General features: G+C 50.5%; 1 protein-coding gene and 1 long non-coding RNA gene across 2 annotated transcripts in view; one reads left to right on the forward strand and one right to left on the reverse strand.

Moving 5' to 3' along the window:
• Nucleotides 1–19,963, reverse strand: part of IQSEC1 (IQ motif and Sec7 domain ArfGEF 1) — a 377,843-nt gene that overhangs the window by 267,800 nt on the left and 90,080 nt on the right.
• Nucleotides 3,490–8,467, forward strand: LOC119864625. Its single transcript, XR_005374538.1, has 2 exons — nt 3,490–3,708; nt 8,287–8,467. It is a non-coding gene; the product is annotated as an uncharacterized LOC119864625 (long non-coding RNA).

Consider the following 19,963-nt stretch of genomic DNA (forward strand, 5'->3'; position numbering starts at 1 on the left):
TACTTGTGCATGTCAGTGTATTCAGCATAAACTATGGAGGGAAGAGGACTGCAGAAGGAGAAACCCCAAGAGTGTGCACGCACGCACACATCACACTCATAGTTCATGCCAGAGTAGAGTGGATGATAGTGGGGGGTGGGGAGGACTTGCAGTCAACGGAGAGGAGGTCTGCTTTAGTTGAATAGGAGGTTTTACCACATTATTGGCATCTTTGTATGATACGCAATTAGCTTTGAAACAAGAATAAAAATAAGAGACGCATTAGTCAGCTATAAAGTAGCTTAATGGGTGCATGAATCAAAACAGCATTTAAATATGGTACAGCAGCCTATTTGGAGTCTTTAAAAAGCCTTGTGCCATTTATCTCTCCCCAAGGAGGAAATCCTCAGTGTTGTTGCTGTCTCTTTCTTGAGCATGAACAGGGACTTCAGATGCATCTCATGGGATCCATGCAGGGAAGACGGTCGGGTCAAGGTCACACAGGTTGTTGGGGCACAGCAGCCATATGGACAAAGTTCCTACTACAACCCTGGGTTTGACTCACCAGGGAGCCACAGCGGCTGAAACCATAGGACCCTCACTTGTATGGCCCTTCCTTAGAGCTGACAAATATTTCTGCGTTCTTTTTCTTAAAAAGTGCCACTCAAAAACATATGAGGCAAAAAAAAAAAGAAAAAAAACATATGAGGCTTGGATCAACCCCAACCCCCCATCACACCCAAGGCTGTTCCCTTCCCCCTCCTCTTTCAAGAACCCCAAACCCACGGGTGGGCGTTGTCATAGACTTGAAATAGGTACTCAAAGGCTCTGCTTCCAGAATGTTTCTGCTTGTCCTTATTTGCAGTTTCCTCCCCATTACTGATGATTTAGATACTTGTTATGCAAATGACATCTACTGAGACCCATTCTGTGAAATGCTTACAGGACTCTTTTAAGGTCTTCTTCATCTTAAAAATAAAACCCAATCCTCCTGCTTCTCCCTGAGCCGGTGCTGGGGGTCCCAGTCTGCAGGAAGGGAGATGCCTCTCAGCCATCTGCTCCATGGCGCATAAGAGCAACCCCCACCTCTTGGTCTCAGGGAGCTCTGTCCCTTGCCTTCAAACCTGTCAGAGCTGGACAAGGGCTGGTTGTCACACTTACAGACTCCACTGCGTGGCCCTGATTCAGTTTCCACCCAGACATCCCTTCCCTGCACCTCAGGCCTCTCAGACTTTCAAGGGCATTCCAGTCGTGAGACTGAAGGGAGACACCTGCTCTCCCCAACGCAATGCAGAGGAGCCCCCAAAGCTGGCAGCACTAGACAAAAACGTGGGAGCTGCCCAGGGGGCTGGCACCTTGCCTAGAACCACCTCGGGGCTTCTCACCTTCCTCCCTAGAATGTGATTCTTCTTACTCCCTACCCCTAGTATGAAAGGGGACCCCCGTCTCTCCCAAGGTTACATGACCCATGTGAGTGATTTTGCAGAGCTGCTTGAAAAGGAACGGTTCTAGTAATAATAATAATTATTATTATTTTATTTTGTATTATTATTATTATTATTATTATTATTATAACAACTAACATCTAATTAGCATGTACCACAGACCAGGCCCATTCCAATCACTATACACATCCTGACTCACTGAATCCACATGATGTCCCAGGAGGCAGGCAAGACCTTTACTTCATTAAACTTTTCCACTCTCTGGGCCTCCTTTATTTTAATTGCAAAAGGAACACATGCTCATTGGAGCAAACTAAATTGGCCAGAGGTGTGCAAGAGCATGTTCACAGCGTCCCCTGTGCCACTACTCTCTCCCTTCCATCCCTGCTTCACTGGCGTAACCCAGGAGAGGGGTGTCAAGTACAGGGTCTGTGCTTATGCCAACGTGTGCAAGCACATATTGGGAGGGTCTCTTAGAATGAGCTTTCCCACTCTGTGGAGGAAGGAAAATGCAGCCCAGAGAGGTTAAGTGACTCACTCAAGGTCACACAGCAGGCAAGTAGAGAGCTGGCACTTCACCTGACTCCCAAATTTAACGGCACAGTCTGTGAGTTGATCCACTAGCGAATATTGCCTCCGAAAGACTTATCAGCTTTGAACCAAAGGGGTAATAATGATCATAACAATAAGAAATAGCAGTGCACATTGAGTAGTGACCATGTACTATTTCAGGTGCCTTATACATACTCATCTAGATTTCCCCAAAGCCTATTATTTGCACAGCCTCTGCCCCATTTCACATATGAGGGAACTGAAGCACCATGAGGGGAAGCCACTGGTCCAGGGCACACAGCTCTCAGTAGTGACAGAGCAGGATGCAGACTCAAGGTCTCCGACTGTAAAGTCAGCTCAGGAAGGAAGCTGGGGCAGGAAAGGGCAGGATTTGGCTCTAAGTCAATGTGCAGGATGGCCACCATCCCCACCTTGAACTTACATGGACGTCTGAGAGTGCCTCAAACTGGCCACCTCAGGGCCTTTAACACAGGCAAGTCCTCCCTGATTCTCATCCCTCGCTTGGCCTGGATAATGCCTGCCCCCCCTCTAGCTCCGAGCTTATTTAGCAATGAGCCCCTGGAGCCCCTGGGTCAATTCCAGTGCTTCCCACTGTCATGCTGGGGCACAGCCGACATGGGAAAAACATGTGTTCAGTGAACAGTGTTCTGTGACTAATGTGTTCCCTTAGTGGGAAGGCTGTGCTGGGCTGAGGGGACACCAGGTGTGAAGGAACAGGGGAAGGTGTGCTGGGGAAGACCTGTGGCTCAACAGGCCTGGAGCCTTGGGAGGCCCAGGAAGGGCAGGGACATGGGGCAGGGCAGGCCTGGACCCTAGGAGCCACTGTGGAGGGTGGGATGTGGCAGGGAAGGAGGCAGGGTCACCAGGACCAACACCAGTGGAAGGCAAGAGGGAACTGGGAGGGACTACAAGCATCTGTCATTGGAGTTCAGAGCCAGACCTCACAAATCCAAATAATAGCACACCCAGCATCTCTGTGGGCAGTGCTGCTTCCTATGTCCAGAACCAGCCAATGGGGGAAAGCCTGGGGTGAGAGCCCTGCTTCCTGTGTGCCGAGCCTCCTGCGTGGCGCTGGTTCTCACGCCGCAGGGACGTTGCAGGGGCGCCGCAGGCCGTGCAGCTGCTGGGCAGTGGGCACACGGATCCAACTCTGTGCACGGGTCTGTGTGCCACACTAGGCAAATCCTTCTCACTCTGAGCCTCAAGCTACCCATCTGTAAAATGGGGATATGACAAACAATGGAAGGAATGCTCAAAGGGGTTTTGGAATAAGACAGGTAAAAAAAAAAATTAGCAAATTTCCTTTCCTGGGCTTCACACGAGACAGGTGGTCAACTAAATGTTTCTGAATGAAGAAATAGATGACTGAGTGAATGATCTCCCTTCCCCTCACATCATGCTGAATGCTTTAATGAGTCCAGATGGCATCCACCGTACTTATTAAAAATCTCCTAAAAGCTTCCATCCACCAGGGAGAGGAGAGGGCACCTCCAGCGCTCTGAATCAGGACACCAGCAGCAGAGAAGGGCCAGTCCACTTGACACCACCAGGCCGTGCCAACCAGCCAAGGCCACAGACATGCAGTGCCCGCAAGCCAAGTGGGGACAGCAGGCACTCGGGCCAGCGTGTGCAGTCCCACAGTCAGCCCGGCTCACAGCTCCAGTGGTGCGGAGCCCAGAGGTTTCCTTCTGTAAATGTTCACCTGTAAAAGGTATTTGTGGCAAAACAATCGACACCGCCTGGGTCGGGCAGAAGGCAGCGGGCTGGAACCTTAGGAACAGTCCAATCCAAGTCGCCTGCCCTCTTTAAACGCTTCTGTTGTCCCCTTGGTGAGAATTACAAACTCTTCTGGACAAGATGATTTGCAGAAAGGAAGAGTGGATTTAGAATAACCAAACAGGCTCTACCCAACCCTGAGCAAGAGCTGCATCTTCAACGGTGCTGATTTAATCCTCTCATATCAGGCCTCATGGGCGTCCCGGGGCTTCTCTGCCGCCAACTCCCTGCTGGACAGTTGTCAAGGAAAGCACCAGGGAGAGGGTCTTGTCAGTGAGATGTGGGATTCTGGAGGCTGTGTTCCCCTAAGGCATTTTCTCAGCCACCAAGAGTCCAGCCCAAAGCTAACGACCTCACCTGCCTGAAAAATGACACTGATTGGGCCTCAGGTGGTAGTGGTGGGGAGTGAGGGGGGACACCAGAGTGTGCCCAGTGGAGACCCCTGGCCAGTGAGGGGTGCCCAGAGGCGATGTCCTCGGTTTGGGCACCGCTGTCCTGTGGTGGGGAAGCAGGTAGTCAGGGCCCCCAAGGGAGGTGACATCCCCACCAGGGGAGGCAGAAATTGTGGTTTTCCATCCTGAAAACTGTTAAATCACCACAGCTCTCTCGAGATGGAATGGCTGTGCCTGAAAAACAGCTCCTGTCTCCGGTGGTCTGCAAGAGTCTGGGTGGGTGGAGGGTGCCCACGGAATAGATAAGAGACTAGACTGTCTACCAGGGTCTCACTGGCCACCAGGAGGTGCCAGGATGCAAACATCTGACTGTTCTTCCCTGTTAGAGGAAGTGCAGAAACTCCCCGTCACTGGCCAGTGCCAGTCAATTGAGCATGGACTGTGGTTTGTAAGTAAAATAATTCTGCATCACATGTGCTTCTACTGGCAGGTGCTCACCATTTCACAGGAGACATTTGCAAAGCCCAGCTCAGTGCCAGGTCCTGGGAAGGATGTCAGCAAAGCTCAGCACAGAGCCACTTGCTCAGGGCTTGGGGTGTGCGAGGCTCCTGGAAGGGGCAGGGGCAGGGCCCAGGGAGGCAACCAGAGACGTTTCTGGGAAGGACACACCCTTGCTATCCAAATGACATTTTGGCGGGCGGGGGGAAAGTTTGTCACTTTCCACTTTCCTCCCCAGCAGGTCCTCAGAGGACAGCAAGGGTCTCAGCCTGCAGCCGGCCAAGGTGGGTGGGGGAGAGTGGTAGCTGGCGCACAATGGCAACCACTGCCAGAAGGTGCCGGGGCAGGGCCGGCGCACAGCAGGTCTGCCTTCCATAAGCAGTTATTGAATGAAGGAGAGAGGAGAGAACGGCAGAGCCCTGTGTGGGACTTAGAGCACTGAGAAAGAATGTCTGGGCAATAGGGAGCCACAGCAGGATCTTAAGCGGAGGAGTGACAGGATAAAAATGGAGTTCCAGAAAGAGTACGTGAGCCATCTGGCAGTGGTGTGCAAAAGAGACGTGACGGGGATGAAAATAACAACGATCAGAAGGATGAGCACTCCCTGAGAGCAGGTGAAGGGCCCAGCATGTTCTGAGTGCCAAGTCTCAGTTACGGCCTTCTGTCCTCCCACAGTCACTCTGGGGGTAGGGATGGGGGGACTGCCACCATCTCCTTTGCACAGAGGTGCAGTGACCTGCCTGGGGTCACACCACAGGTATGCAGCAATGTCAGCTCCATGCTCGGGTGGTCTGCTCTGTGGCCTCTTGGCCCTGTGTCTCTGAGGCATTCCTCAGCATGCCAGGCCTCAGTCTCCCCATCCGGGGACTGGGAGTGATAGATGCTCCTCTCTCAGGGCTATTCTCTCTGACCCCAAAGGCGACCTGTGATGTTCCCACTGCACAACAGGCAGGACCTGCCCTTGGAGAAAGCCTCGCATGCATTTTCAGGAAGAAAAGAAAAAAAAAAAAAAAAAACCCTCTCAAATGGTTTCCTTGAAAGGCCAGTTTTAACCCAACTGGCTGGCATTTTGATTTTTTCCCCCTAAGAAGAGTCTGGAAGGAATGATCTAGTGTTGACACAATTTGGGAACCTTCCCAGGCCTTTAGGATTCCGTTTCCATTTCAGTTCTGGATCAGTCACCTTGAAACAAAATCCAATACTCTCTTTGACTGGGCACCTGGTCGGGAATGTTTAATGTGCTTCAGCCACAGTCACGTGCGTGAGGAAGAAGGGCAGACACCCTTGCCCTGTGTCCCCTCCCCCTGGCATGGCTGAGCAGCTGACCCTCTCCTGTCCCCAGAGACCCAGCCCTGGACAGAGGTGGGATCCAGGGTGCCTCAGGCCCTCCTCCTGGCCCCTGGCACCACCCAGGCCCCATCGGTCTTCTTACCCAGCTGCCCAGCAGGGGCCTCCTGCTGCGGGCGGGGGGGCAGGGGGAGGCAAACTCCGAGAGGGTGGGCTTCCAGGGCCTGCTCTGGACTGAAGCCAGCCAGTGGAGCACTCCCAAGGTCTCCGAGGATGATCCAGAGGCCTCGTGCTGTCAGCACACTGTCCCTGCCAGATGCCTGAACCCAGCCCAACTCCAGGAAGGTTCTGCCTCCTGTTTCAACAAGATTTTCAACCTCCAAAGAGAATCGATACAGGCTGAAATCCGAACATTGGTGGCCAGACCCAGGCTCTCCCGCAACAGAGGCCGGCAGATCCACTGGCATTGGCACGTCCGTCCCCTTGCATGGCTGACAGGCATCTCAGACTCCTCTGGCTGAAGCTAACTCCACCACGGCCTTCCCGTAGGCTTTCCCTTCCCAGTCGGAGAACCGTGTCACCTTCCAGGTGCTCAGGCCAAACAGCTCGGTCGGCCTGTATCCCTCCTTGTCTCACATACCCTCGTCTCACCCACCAGCTGGTCCTGGAGGCTCCACTTTCAGAATTTCCTGGAATATGCTCCTTCACCACCTCACCACCCCTCCACCCCTGCCCTGGTGGCCTGAACCACCGCTGGTCCTCCCTCTCATGGCTATGCCCCCCTCCACTGCCTGACCGATCCCATTGAGACTGTGTCAGGCTGCATCCCTCATCAGCTCCACGCACATCATGGCCACCGTGGTGGCAAAGCCGGGACCTCCCAGGACCTACTGATGGGGTTGACCTCATTTCCTGCCACCACTCTCCCTGCTGGCCCCTCACCCCCTCCAGCCGAGCCGGCTGGCCTCCCCATCTTCTCCTGTGCACCCAAGCCTTTCCTTCCCTTGCCCTTGCCATCCCTCCTCCTCTCGATGCTCTTCTCAATGACCACGTGGTTCCCTCACCTCCTTCAAGTCTTTGCTCAGATGGTACCTCCTCAGAGAGGCATTCCCTAACTTCCCCCTCTCACTACACTGGCCCCTGGGTAATCTGTCTACGGGCATGCAATACATTTCCTCCAACCACATGTGAGGCCAGAATCCTGGCTCTGCTGCTTACCAGCTGTGTGACTTTGGGCAAGGTACTAACCTCTCTGTGCCACCGTTTCTCCATTTGTCAAATGTACCTTTACTCTGGGCCAAGGATTTTCATTGCTAGGCTCTAGCCCATCTCTGCCCCCACTCTCCATGTGATCTTGGGACAAGTCCATCTCTCTAGATATCATTTCCTATAGCTGCCAAATATGGAGATTGCCCCTGGGGTGGTTTTATTTATTTATTTATTTATTTATTTATTTATTTATTTATATTTTTAAAAAGATTTTATGTATTTATTCATGAGATAGAGAGAGAGAGAGGCAGAGACATAGGCAGAGGGAGAAGCAGGCTCCCTGCAGGGAGCCCGATGTGGGACTCGATCCCAGGACCCCGGGATCACGCCATGAGCCGAAGGCAGATGCTCAACCTCTGAGCCACCCAGGTGCCCTCGGGAGTGGTTTTAAAACGTGTCCATGAAATGTTTGGCATTCCTTTGTTCAAAAGGTGGGTCTGAATCCCCCCTCCATTTTTTGGGGGGGACACAGTATGGACTTAGTGACTTGTTTCTAATGAATAGAATGTGGCAGAAGGGGTGGCGGGTAGCTTCAGGTCACAACAGATGATGCTACCCCACCTCGCTCACTCTGGGGAAGCCAGAGGCCATGTTGTGAGGATCCTGGGCGGCCTCTGGAGGGGCCAGAGTGGGGAGGACGGGGGCCTCCTGCCAACAACCGCAAGGATGAGCCAGCTTAGAGGCGGGTCATCCCGCCCCAGTTAAGTGTTCAGATGATGCAGCTCCAGCCAACAACTGAACAGCAGCCCCATGGAGACCCTTAGCTGCCCCCCGAGCCCGACACTGTGAGCATAGTAAACATGTATTAAGGGTTCTAAACCTCTCGGGTTAGGTAACTTGCAATGCAGCAATAGACCACGGCTCTTTTTCCTCGGACACCTCAAACCCCTGTGAGAGCCCCCTCCATGCATGCCCCAGCTCCAGCCTGAGGCCTGCCATTTTGTGAGATCAACTGAGGTAACTGGAAACCTTTAGTGGGCTCTCTGACCAGCCTGCAAAGCAGCAGGAAAGAAAAACACTCAATATGGCTTTCAGGTTCTCATTCCTTTTTTTTTTTTTTTTTTCAGGTTCTCATTCCTGAAGCAAGCCCCAAACAAGCACCAGGCCCCATGGAGCTGTGTGAGACCATCGGACATCCTGAAGGCAGGAAGCAAGGGGAGAATGAGGCCAAAGCAAAGCAGACAGTCCCCAAAACCCAGAGCAACTGTCCTGCCTGAAATAGTGAAATCGTATATACTCATTTTTAAATGTATCACTGAGCTATCTCAAAATTAGGGAACCAGTTGACACAAAACCAAATCAACAGATGGATGGCTAAAAATATATACATGGTCCATCCACACAGTAGAATATTATTCAGCCGTGAAAAAGGTAAGAAGCACAGCCATGCTCCAGCACGGATGAGCCCTGAAAACAGTGCACTGAGTGAAAGCAGCCAGATCCAAAACCACATACTGTGTGATTCCATTGATGTGAACATTCAGAACAGGCAAATCTACAGACACAAAAAGTCGATTAGCAGTTGCCAGGGTCTGAGGAGTGCTGGAGTAGAGAGTGGGTGCTAACGGGCAGCAGGGGTTTCTTTTGGGGGTGATGAAAATGTTCTGGAATTAGGTAGCAGGTGATGGCTGCCCAGCCCTGCAAATACATGGAAACCCAGTAAACTGTACTTCAGGTGGGCGGCCTTTATGGTTGGTGAGTTGTATCTCAATAAGGTTGTTTAAGCAACAGCGTGGAAGTGTGGTCCCCACCCCGGAGGGTGCTGTCACAGGAGGGCCACTCAGCTGAGGCCCCAGGGCTACATATCTGCAGGGGCTCGAGGTGAGTGAGCAGCCAGGAAACCTGCTTTGCTGTCTCCCTCAGTGCTGATCAGAGGGAAAAACAAAAACCTCCCTGGAGAATTCATAATGGCAGAGATGAGATAGGCCAGGAAACGTGCAGAGCAGGGCCAGGAATAACACCAGGAGTGGTGCCCTTCCTCCCACCAACCAGAGGGCTGGGGACATAAACAGCTTTGTCTCCTTTGGGGATGTTAACCCTGAAATGCCAGAAACGAGCCCAGTAGTTAGGGCTGCAGATGGACTGGAGGTGCTCCCATGGGCCCCTCACTCTCATCTCCTCCCATCCCGCCCTGGGAAACTGTCAGGTCTCTATGTTGAGCCTGTTCCTACGGCCCCTGGGTGAGGTGCAAGAGGCCCCTTGCTGGCAGTTTGTGAGCAGAGAAGGACGACAAACCTCATGGTGCCTGCCCCGCCTGTGCCGCCTGAATCCCCTGCTGGCCCTTCTGCTGGTCGAGCAGCTGTCGGTGCGCACGGCCAACCACACTGCCGGTCATGCTGTTGGTCACTCTGCAGTCCACACGACCAACCACACAACTGGCCATGCTGTCAGCCACAAGGCCTCCCATCCAGAGGAGGCAAGCGCCTCAACGTACTGCACAGCTGCTCCTGGACCAAACCAGCCAGCTGATGCCAGAGGGGAGAGAGAGAGAGACAGAACCCCCACCACATGACCTGTGGGAGCCCGTGTCCTACTAGGACTGGGACTTGGGGGAGAGAACCACCACCACTTGGATGGTGGGGCATCCCTTGGTGGTGCTGAAGGTCCGTACTGTCACACACACCTTGCGTGGGTCATAAGGCCCAGGGAACAGACATCAGATGCCAGTGATCTCTGAGATTCCCCAATCTACCTGAGTCCTGGCCAGTCTCTCTCTCCTGCATTCACTCATTTCTTTCTATCAACAAATATCCGAGTGCCTACCATGTGCCAGATGCTGGTGCGAGACAGTTACCTGGTCCCTGCTCCTGGGGAACTTACATTCTGGGCATGAGAGTCGACAGGGAGACAAATACACAAATGGTCATTTTAGATGCTAGGAAGTGAAGTGGGGTATGGTAGGGAGGATTCTGAGGATTTCGGGTGAGCCCTAAAAGACGATTTTCAGAAGGTGATAGTTACAGAAAACCTAATGGAGAGAGTAAGCTATCCACATAGGTGCCAGGGGATTGGACCCTCGAGGTTAAGGTCTGGGCTTTCTGATGTGGAGCAGAGAAGATCCACAAGCCCAGAGGGAGAACAAATGGTCAGTAAATACACGAGGAGTCGTCCTACCTCCCCAGACATCAGGGCCACGTACATCAAGACATCACAAGATGCCATGTGGGACCCACTAGACTGGTAAAATAAAGAGTCTAATCATTCCAAGTGTTGGCAGGGACTCTTATCACTGCTAATGGGGGGGGGGGCTTAAGTTGAAAAACGTCCTATCTTATGACTAATTCCACTCCCAGGAACATGTTCAAGTCTAAATCAGGAGGTGTGCGTATGACTTTTCAGAGATGTTATTCAAAACAGCCTTGAAATGGAAACATCTCAGAGCTTATCAGTAGGAAAATAGATAAACAAGTCACAACAACATACTCTGCAGCAGTGAAAGTAGACGGACTAAAGCTGTGTGCAATAACCTGGATGTAGCTCTGTTATTTAATAAGGAACGAGGAAAGAAAGTTCTGGAAGACCACACACAGTAAAATATCTTTAAAAAAAATAAAGTTAAGAAAAGACAAGTCAGGACTTCCAGCTTCTGCTTACAATGCAGAGTGCCAGAAAGAGCCCTCACCCTAAAAGGACAGTGATGGCAAACCAGGTGATACGTTAATTCACGACTTTTCCTCACTCATAAGAGAACTCAGGCTGCAGGAGACCAACCAAGTCAAAGTCTAAGAAAAGGTAGACACCTCCAAAAAGAGAGAGGATGTGAGTTCTGGCTTACTTAAAATGTTGGGAAACATAATAGCTAAAGAACTTCCAGAGTGAATGACATTCACCAAACCATACAGCCAAGGAACTCAGAAAGCCACAAGCAGGTAAATACAAAAGAAAAACAAAAAACTTTGACACATCATAGTCAAACTTCTGGAAGATAAAGAAAGACAAAGGAAAAGTACTGAAGGCAGTCAGAGTAAAAAAGATAACACTATAGTAACTATAGGGGACTAAAAAAAGGAGTCACAGCAGATTTCTCATTAGAAAAATCATGCAATCCAGAGGGCAACCTAGAATCTAAACTCAGATAATAACTCAGGTTTTGCTGGCCACATATAGTCCCTATCACACATTTTTGTTTGTGTTTCATTTTTATTCTTTTCACTTTAACACTGTGCCACAGGCTAGATCTGACCTGTAGGCTGTAGTTTGCTAACCCCTGCTCTGGAAGAACTGATCAAGAAAAAAAGGAGAAAACACATAACTTACAAATAAAGAGTATGAGAGACAACCATATGCTACTTAAATATCATGGCGAATTCCTCAGAAGACACAAATTGTCCAAATTCACCCAAGAAGAAACCGATAGTATGAATAGTCCTATAGCCTAATCTTTGTGAATTCCATCAGTCACATAGGGGAGAAATGATATCAATTCTACACAAAATCTTCTAGAATATAAAGGGAGGACTCACTTCCCACTCCATTTTATGAGGCTAATATTGGCCAAGATATCCCCCCCAAACAAAGGCATTGCCACAAGGAAAATGATAGATGGTATCCCTCATGAACACAAGACACAAAAATCCTTAACAAAAGCTAATGAATAAAGTTCAGCATGGAGGCTGGTTCAATGATTGAAAATTAATGGAATTCACCATGTGTACAAACCAAAGGAGAAAAAATAGATACAGATATAGATATAGATATAGATATAGATATAGATATAGATATATATCACATATATAGATGTAGAAAAAAAGCCCTGATAAAATTCAACTTTGACTTGTGACATAAACTCTCTACCAGCTAGGAGTAGAAGGAAACTTCTTCAGCCTGACAAAGGGCATCTGTAAAAACCTACAGCTCACATCCTCACATTCCCACTCTCCCACCCTCATCTGAGCCAGCACTTCCTCAGTCCTGGACCTTGCAGGAGTACTTATTTTCTAGAATGTTTTGCCCTGGGTGTTTAAAGAACTGGCACCCTGTCATCCTTCAGGTCTTGACTCAGAGAAGCCTTTCTGACCCCTTCCCTCCCTTGTCACAGTCTGTCATACCCCACTTTACCTAATGCTCTTGTTTCTTTGTATATTTGTTTATTCTATGTCTTCAGCCTCGAAGGTCAGCTCCAGGAGGACAAGAGCCCCTGTGCTTACTCATCACGGGGCCCAGCACTGTGCCTCCTCAGCAAATACTTGATTATGAATGTATTATGTATGATCACAGCTGCAACTGTGGCTTGATTTCTGCCACAAACTGGGAGATCATTATGTATGGGACACAGCCCATTTCATGCCTGGACACAATTAAAAATAAAGGCTGGAATGTTACTGTAGCTGGGAGGAATCTCAAATGGGGAGAGTGAGGCTCAGAGAGGAAAGCAAGTTATCTAATGTCACAGGACAGCAGAGATGACATTAGAGCCAAATGTTGCTTTCATTACGTCCTAATTGCTAGAAAGCACTTCTGACCCACCAGGAGACCCGTCCTCTGAGGAGCAGGCATATTTTAGGATGCTGGTTTGGATGCCAACTGCCTGGCCCACTTTTCTGGGCATATTTTTCTTTGTCCTTTTCCAGGACAGAATGGCTACAGAGCACCTGCCCCAAGGTAAGCCCAGTCCCATTGGGAACATCCTTCAGAGGAAATAATGGGCATTGGGCTTTGACCTCATAACTCACTCTGGCTTGTAAACTTCTTTACCCTCATTTGACATATTCAGCAGGATTTAAAAGAGGTGCTCAGCAAACCTTGTTAGCACTAATGGGAGAGGGTTTATTGCTCTGTTCCCATCCCAGGTGGTACAGAGGAGAAGAATCATATCTTCTCTGGAAAGTTCCCCCAGCTGCATCAACCAGGCATGTGGCTAGAAGGGGCTGCTAGCAGCCAGGTCCTGGAGTACATCAGGCCTGGAAGGTGGAGCCCCAGCTAAACTATTTCTGGAAAGGAAGTTCACACAGCAATATAACTTCTGGTCATTAGGATCTGTTTCGAGAATATGAGTATTCTTCTGTAAGAATATTACAATTTTGTCCTTACATGTAACTTTAAGAAGGAGCTGCTTTCTCAAAATGTGAATCAAAGGATCAAGTTCCCCCTCCCTCCCTTCCCTGCTCTTGGAGGAAAGGAAACTCGCTTTCATTGAGGACTCACTTTGCCCTGGTCTCCTGGACAGGAGCTTGCAGACATGTCATCTAACCTGCTTCTGCCAGTGACCCTGATGGGTAGGGCTGGGAGAAACTGAGGCTCAGAGTGAGCTTAAACACTGTCCTCAGACTGCAGCATGAGGCAGTGCCATGGTTCAACTTTGACCTGAGTCTGCTGGACACGAAGTGTTCATGGATTTTAAACCACAGAACATGTGTTAAACCCATAGCCAGCTTTAACACATCCTTGCCTTCTTAGAGCCAAGGATGGCATGGGCAGACAGCAGTGCTCATACACAGGGTGGGCAGCTGATGGAGAAGCCGCCAGCGTGGAACAAGTGAGCCCAGGCAGGAAGAGACAGACACACAGACACAAGATACTGATTAATTTATCTGAGACCTGAATAAAGCCACAACTGAAGCCAGACCTTGTCCTGGAATTCTCAGTTCCATGAACTGAGACATTTATATACTCCCCTCCTCTCCTTTTTTAAATGTCTGTTTAAAGTTGACCTTTCTGGGGATCCCTGGGTGGCGCAGCGGTTTGGCGCCTGCCTTTGGCCCAGGGCGCGATCCTGGAGACCCGGGATCGAATCCCACGTCGGGCTCCCGGTGCATGGAGCCTGCTTCTCCCTCTGCCTATGTCTCTGCCTCTCTCTCTCTCTGTGTGACTATCATAAATAAATAAAAATTAAAAAAAAAAAAAGTTGACCTTTCTGTCACTTGCAACAGAGTTCTCACAGTTACCTGTGTAGGGCTGGCCTGTGTGTCTTCTTTCTGGACTCTGGTTCCAGTTGAGAACATACAATCCCTTGTTCCTTCACCCTCCTACATCATGTTCTTTCTCCCTGAACCTTCTTTCTGCCTTCCTACCCCTGCCCCTCAGGGATTCGTCTCCTTGTTTCTAATGCTATTGTTGGCGGTTCCTGGAGCAGGGACTTGAATGCACTGAGCACATTCTTTGCCCAGGGCCTTTGCACCTGCTCTTCCTTTTGCCAGACTTTCATGTGTCCTGCTCTCTTTCTTCACACTGGATTTGATTGAATATCATCTCATCAAGAAATCCACTCCCAGCCAGGAGGTCCTAGAGAACCTCTCATTGCCCATAACTCTTACGCCCTTCCTTCCTGGCTTGTTTTCCTTCATTACGCTTAGCACTACCTGAAATTACATACTGTTTACTTGTAGATTCCCTGCCACGCACTGAAATGGCAGTGCCCTGATGGGGAGGCTAGGTTCGCCTTGTCCCCATCGGGCCCAGCACTGTGCCTGGCTCTAGATAGAAGGTCTATAAATATCTTAAAACTTGAGTTTGGAAAAGATCTTTTCTTAGACCATGAATTGTGATCAAGGAAGGAACAGTGACAGAATTTGTATAAATACGATCATTACCAGAAATGAAAAGTCTGACAAAAATGGTGTTTACAACTGCTCAAAATACCCCACACCTGGAAAGAAGTCATTTGGGGGTGGGAAAAGCTGGGAAATTAGGCTCTTTTACATTTTAAAGACTCGCCTACTTTTCTTACTTTAAAAAAAGAATTGATAGCTGGGGTTCGAGGCTCCTGGCACTCAGAGAGGACCCACTTGTCAGCCCGGTTGAAATGTTTCTGGCATTTCCATGTACAGCATAAGTGTCTGGAGAAGGAACTACCAATTCTCTGATGACCCAAGAATGTGGCAGAGCTGATCCCAAAAAGTCACTGCGGTTTATCCGAGCAAGGGTATTCTGACCCCACCTACTCTGCACAAGGTTGAGTGGTGTTTCACCATCTATGGCACAGTGGCTTGGGCACCCACGAAGGATTTGAACCCTTTGATAGATGCAAGCTCCCATGAGGATTTAAGTTTTATCTGGAAACCAGTCTTTCCTAGGACCTGCCCCCAAACCTCAAAGGAGACATCTAACAGCCAGGAATAGAATCCAAATCCCCATAAGATCAGGGGCAAGCACATTCAGATGCTATAGAAGTTTCCTATATCAAGATGCCCTGGACTCACTGTTCCCTAAGTCTAAGTATATAGGTTGGAAGAGTTTGGTTGGCAAATGGAGTATGTGGACAAGTTCCTTCTTCCTTCCTTCTACATGTCCATCCATCCACCCATCCATCCTACCATCACTGCCCATATATCCACCTATTCTTCTACCCATGCACTCCTTTATCCATAATTTCCATCCACATACCCATCCATCCACCATCATTTATACACTCATCCATCCATCTGCTGATCTACCCACTCATCCATCCATTGCACAAACCCAAGCTGGGCATCTGGTACAGATGAGGCACTATACTAAGTGGAGATGCCTCAAGCCCCTCATGGAGCTTACAGTCTACCCAAGTAGACAGACCTGTAGACAAATCACTCCTCCTGCAGCATGGGTGGTGTCATCATAAGACATATGCAAAGGGAACAGCAGGGCCACTGAGGGGCGTGCAGAAGCCCATATATCCAGCATCTAGCCCAGCAAAAGCCCTTGGTAAATGCCTGATGAATAGATTTCTCTTACTGGTCTTGAATGTGTTCTGAATAGGATTTTAACATGAAACATGGAATATAAATTTTAAAATTATGAATATATTTTAATTATGAATATATTAAATTATTGTATGAATTATCTCATTCATTGTCCATCTACCACCCTGCCCCTTCCCACAAGAATGTAGCTTCCAGAAGGGCAGTAACTTTTCCTTCCTTGTTAACTCCTAAACCCCAGGACTCAGAGTGATGGCTGGCACATAGTAGGTACTCAATACATACTTATACTTAAATAAATGTCCTTTCTAGGTCCTGATCCTGATTTGTGTCCTGTTTTCAGCCATTCTCTTTGCCTTGGAGTACATCAACCACTCTTGGTCTGCAAGTTTGCCTTTGGGAGCTTTTGTAGGGTCTGGAATTGGAATCCCCATGGTTCTCCCTCCTTCCCTGCCTGGTCCTGGGCATCTACTAGCTCAGCTAATCAGAGCCCTGCCCTCCTGAGCACTCTGACTGATCCAAAGATAAGGTACTGTTAAAAGAAATTTTCATTTGCTAGATCCTTCAATCCCTACAACAAAAACACTACAAGACAGGTGTGTTATCATTATCCTCATTTCACAAAGGAGGAAACGGAGGCCCAGAAAGCTTAAGTGACTTGCCTGAGGTCACACAACTCTAAAGTAAGAAAGCCAGGACCTGAACCCTGATGTTTGGCTCCATAGTTCAAACCCTAAACTACCACGTCTTTTGAGCAAGGGCCAAGCCAAGTCAGCCCCCAGCCCTGGGCTCCACCTACTGACAGGTGTACTCTCCTCACTGCAAGAATGGAGCTATCAGACTGACAAAGAAAGAGGCTCCAGAGGAAGAAACCCACCAGAGGCAAAGAGAAGTGAGAGAGAGACAGAGACACAGGGCTGGGATTTGTGCCCCTAGAGCCGTCAATGCCTTAAGTCTGTTTGAAATTTTAATTTTTATAGCCCCCAAATTCCTCTACTGGAATTTTAGTGGGCCCTTCAGTCCATTTGAGTTGGGTCTCTGGACCGACAAGCCTGATTGCTTCCACTTGCTCTAAGCCAGGGATCCAAGTTTGCCACCATCCTCCCATGAGGAGTTTAGACTTTGCGTGTTGGTTTCTGTCTTGTCTCTCACCTGCATCCCCAGCTCCTTCCATCTCTTAGCCCAGCCTGTCCAGGACTGAGTCCACCCTGCAGCTTTCCTGCCCCATCCCCAGATAGGCTGAGGGGAGCTGTGTCATCAGGCCCCAAATTGCTAAGTGGGGACCCCTATAGCCCACAAGCTCCCCATACTGCAAACTGTACCTCATGATACTGACTCCCTCTGTGCTAAAGAACTTCTGCCTCAGTGCCCCTTAAAGCCCTACACCATCTCCCGGGGCTTGGGGACACTTGGAGATACTTCCCTGGAGTGGACCCCATCCCTTGCCCCCCTAGATGCTGCCTAGAGTCCTGCTTCAAGCCAATGGGCCCATACCTGCCTCCCTCCCCAAATACCCTGGTCTAGAATCTTCTGAAGGCCCTGCTCCTCTCTCTTCTATCCAACCATGACCCTCCCCTAGACATCTATCGCTCCCTGCTTCCCTCTCCTTTGCCGTAACAAGTCCTCCAGAGACACACCCTGCCCTCAGGGCACACCCCAAGGCTCTCCCTGCACCCCCTGGCAAAGACAGCAAACTGCAGATGGCTCAGAGGACAAGTTGTGCCATAGCCCCTCCTTCTGGCAAGTGCTCACAAGGTTTCCATGAGCGCCCACCCTCTGCCCTGGGCTTGCTCCTCCTGGACTCCCTGTCCTGCTGTCCCCTGTCCTACAATGCTCTCCCCCATGAGCCCCTCCCCCCCAGGTCTCAGCTCCAAGGCCACCTCCTAAGAAGAGCAGCACCTAGCCACCCTCTGCCTGGATTCTGGCTGACTTCCCTCGCAGTGCCTGTGTCATTGGAAACGACTTTCTTAATTTGTGTACCAATGACTATCTCACTTTCTCTAGCTGGAATGTCATCCCCTGAGGACAGGAACCTTACGTACCCTATTCGCTGCCTTAGCCCAGAATCTGTAAGGTACACAGTCGGCACTCAATAAGTATCTGCTGAGTGAAGGAATGGTCCTCTGTGCACCTGCTGCAGCAGGATAAGGAGAGGCTGCCCTGGTTGGTGAGCATACCCCCAGAGCAAACGCACATGGCCTAGTAGCCTGGCTCACAGGTTCTGACCCTCAGCCTCTTCCTGGGCTGCCCAGGGCTTTCTGAGAACCACATGAATGGCAACAACCACCCAGAAAGGCCCAGATCCCCAGAGCAAATCCCAGCCACCAGGCACTAAAAGTAGCCCGGGTGCCCAGCACAGTGTCAGGCATCCTGGGCCCCTTGGGCAGCCCTAGTGGAGGGACTACTATTGTTCACTTAGAGATGGGAGGTGGCATGACTCACCAGGGCCACTCGGCCAGCGAGCTGTGCAGCCTTGGGACACCCTGGACTGGGAAAGGGTGGCAAAACAGCCCACCTGTGAAGGCTAGGTCAAGTATCTCCTTTGAGCACCCTTAGAGAGATTTGACAGCTCTTTCTGCTGGAAGCATCCATGTGACCCTGTGTCATCCTACCACCAGCCAGTGGCTGAAGCATCAGAGAAGCCAGAGCCAAAACAGCTGAATGCTGAACCGGAAAAGCCAGCTCTCTGGACGGCAACACCCACTAGCCCGGGAGGTCAGGATGCCAAGCAGTGGGGTTTCAAGCAGGGGGCTGACTCATGGCAGGCCCTGCCTGGGGGCCCCATGCAGCCCCTAGATGCCAGAGCCCAGCACACAAGCCAGGTTGTAGCTGCCCCACTCCCTGGGCAGGCAGCCCATCCGAGGACAGCCCTTCTAAGTCAATGCCAGGGCTCCTCACCCTGGTGCTAACTTCTGACCCCTTTCATTGCAATTCCCTTCTGCCCCTGTCTGTCCAGAGAGCCAGTTCTAAAACCGTCCCGGAGGCCCAGAGCCCCACCCGCCCTGACCACCTGAGCTGGTCCCTGGGAGAAGGTACATACCCTGAACTCAGGCAGTCTCCCAGGCTCCCCATCTCAGACCTCCAGTGCTTAGGCTGCATCATCAGTCTCTGGACAGCCCATCTAGAACCAACACCTCCGGGGCCAGGCCCTGATGGGACATTTCCAGGTCCTTCTCCGCTGTGCCCCAGCGCCAAGCAGAGCATGTGGTCCCAGAAGCACTGTCAGCAGACCAATGCCCCTCCTCCCGGCACCCTGTCACACCGTCCCTGCTCTGATTCACTCTGTTCTTATCTCCTCATCCTCCTTATATATTAGCTCAGAATGCCAGACCTTTCTAGAGCCAGGTGTGTTCTTTTTTGTTTGTTTGTTTTTGAGCCAGGTGTGTTCTGAGACCACCCTCCTCACATCCCCAAGGTTCTTCACGTCATCTGATTTATTTGTTTTGCCTTGTATGAGCCACAGGGCAGACCCACAGCTGTGTTTCCAGATGTGCCTCTATCTGGAGTTTTGAAGGCCCTGGTCCTCAGGGTAAGTCATATATTCCAGAGCAGCAGTCCTGGTGGGTAAAAATCCAGAAACACATGCATATCAGTGGATAAAGAGCAGCTGCCTCCAGCTCCCTGGACACCCTTCCCCTGGGGACTCCAGGACCTCCCCATGATTCAGAGTGAGCCCCTAGAGCAGAGAGCTACAGCCAGGCCCTTGTGAATGGCCCACGCTCAAGAACTCTTGCTCAAGATCTTCAATGCCCACTTCTATCCTAGTGCACTCCTGAGTTCCATTTATTCTGTAAACATTCTTTGAGCACCTGCCCTCTGGTAGGCCTGGGGTGGGAGGACTCTCAGGTGCAGGCTGTGAGGCCAGCTGACAGAAGCACAGTGTTGAGGACACACGCACACAGATGGGCTTGTGTCCTGGATGCATGACCACGGGAGCGTCCCCGGGGAGGCAGGCTCTCAGGCGAGCCGGGACACCCATTACAATGCTGCACACACTAAGGCACAGTTGCCCCACACACATGACTCTCAGAAATGCCCCTCTTCGTGGCTCCGAGGCTCTAGGTGGGGCTGACTTGGGTGATGGTCTATCCCGCCCACAAACCCCAGGGCACAAAGGCTCCAGAAGCAG

Source organism: Canis lupus, chromosome 20 (assembly GCF_011100685.1).
Source record: "Canis lupus familiaris isolate Mischka breed German Shepherd chromosome 20, alternate assembly UU_Cfam_GSD_1.0, whole genome shotgun sequence".
NCBI lineage: Eukaryota > Metazoa > Chordata > Mammalia > Carnivora > Canidae > Canis > Canis lupus.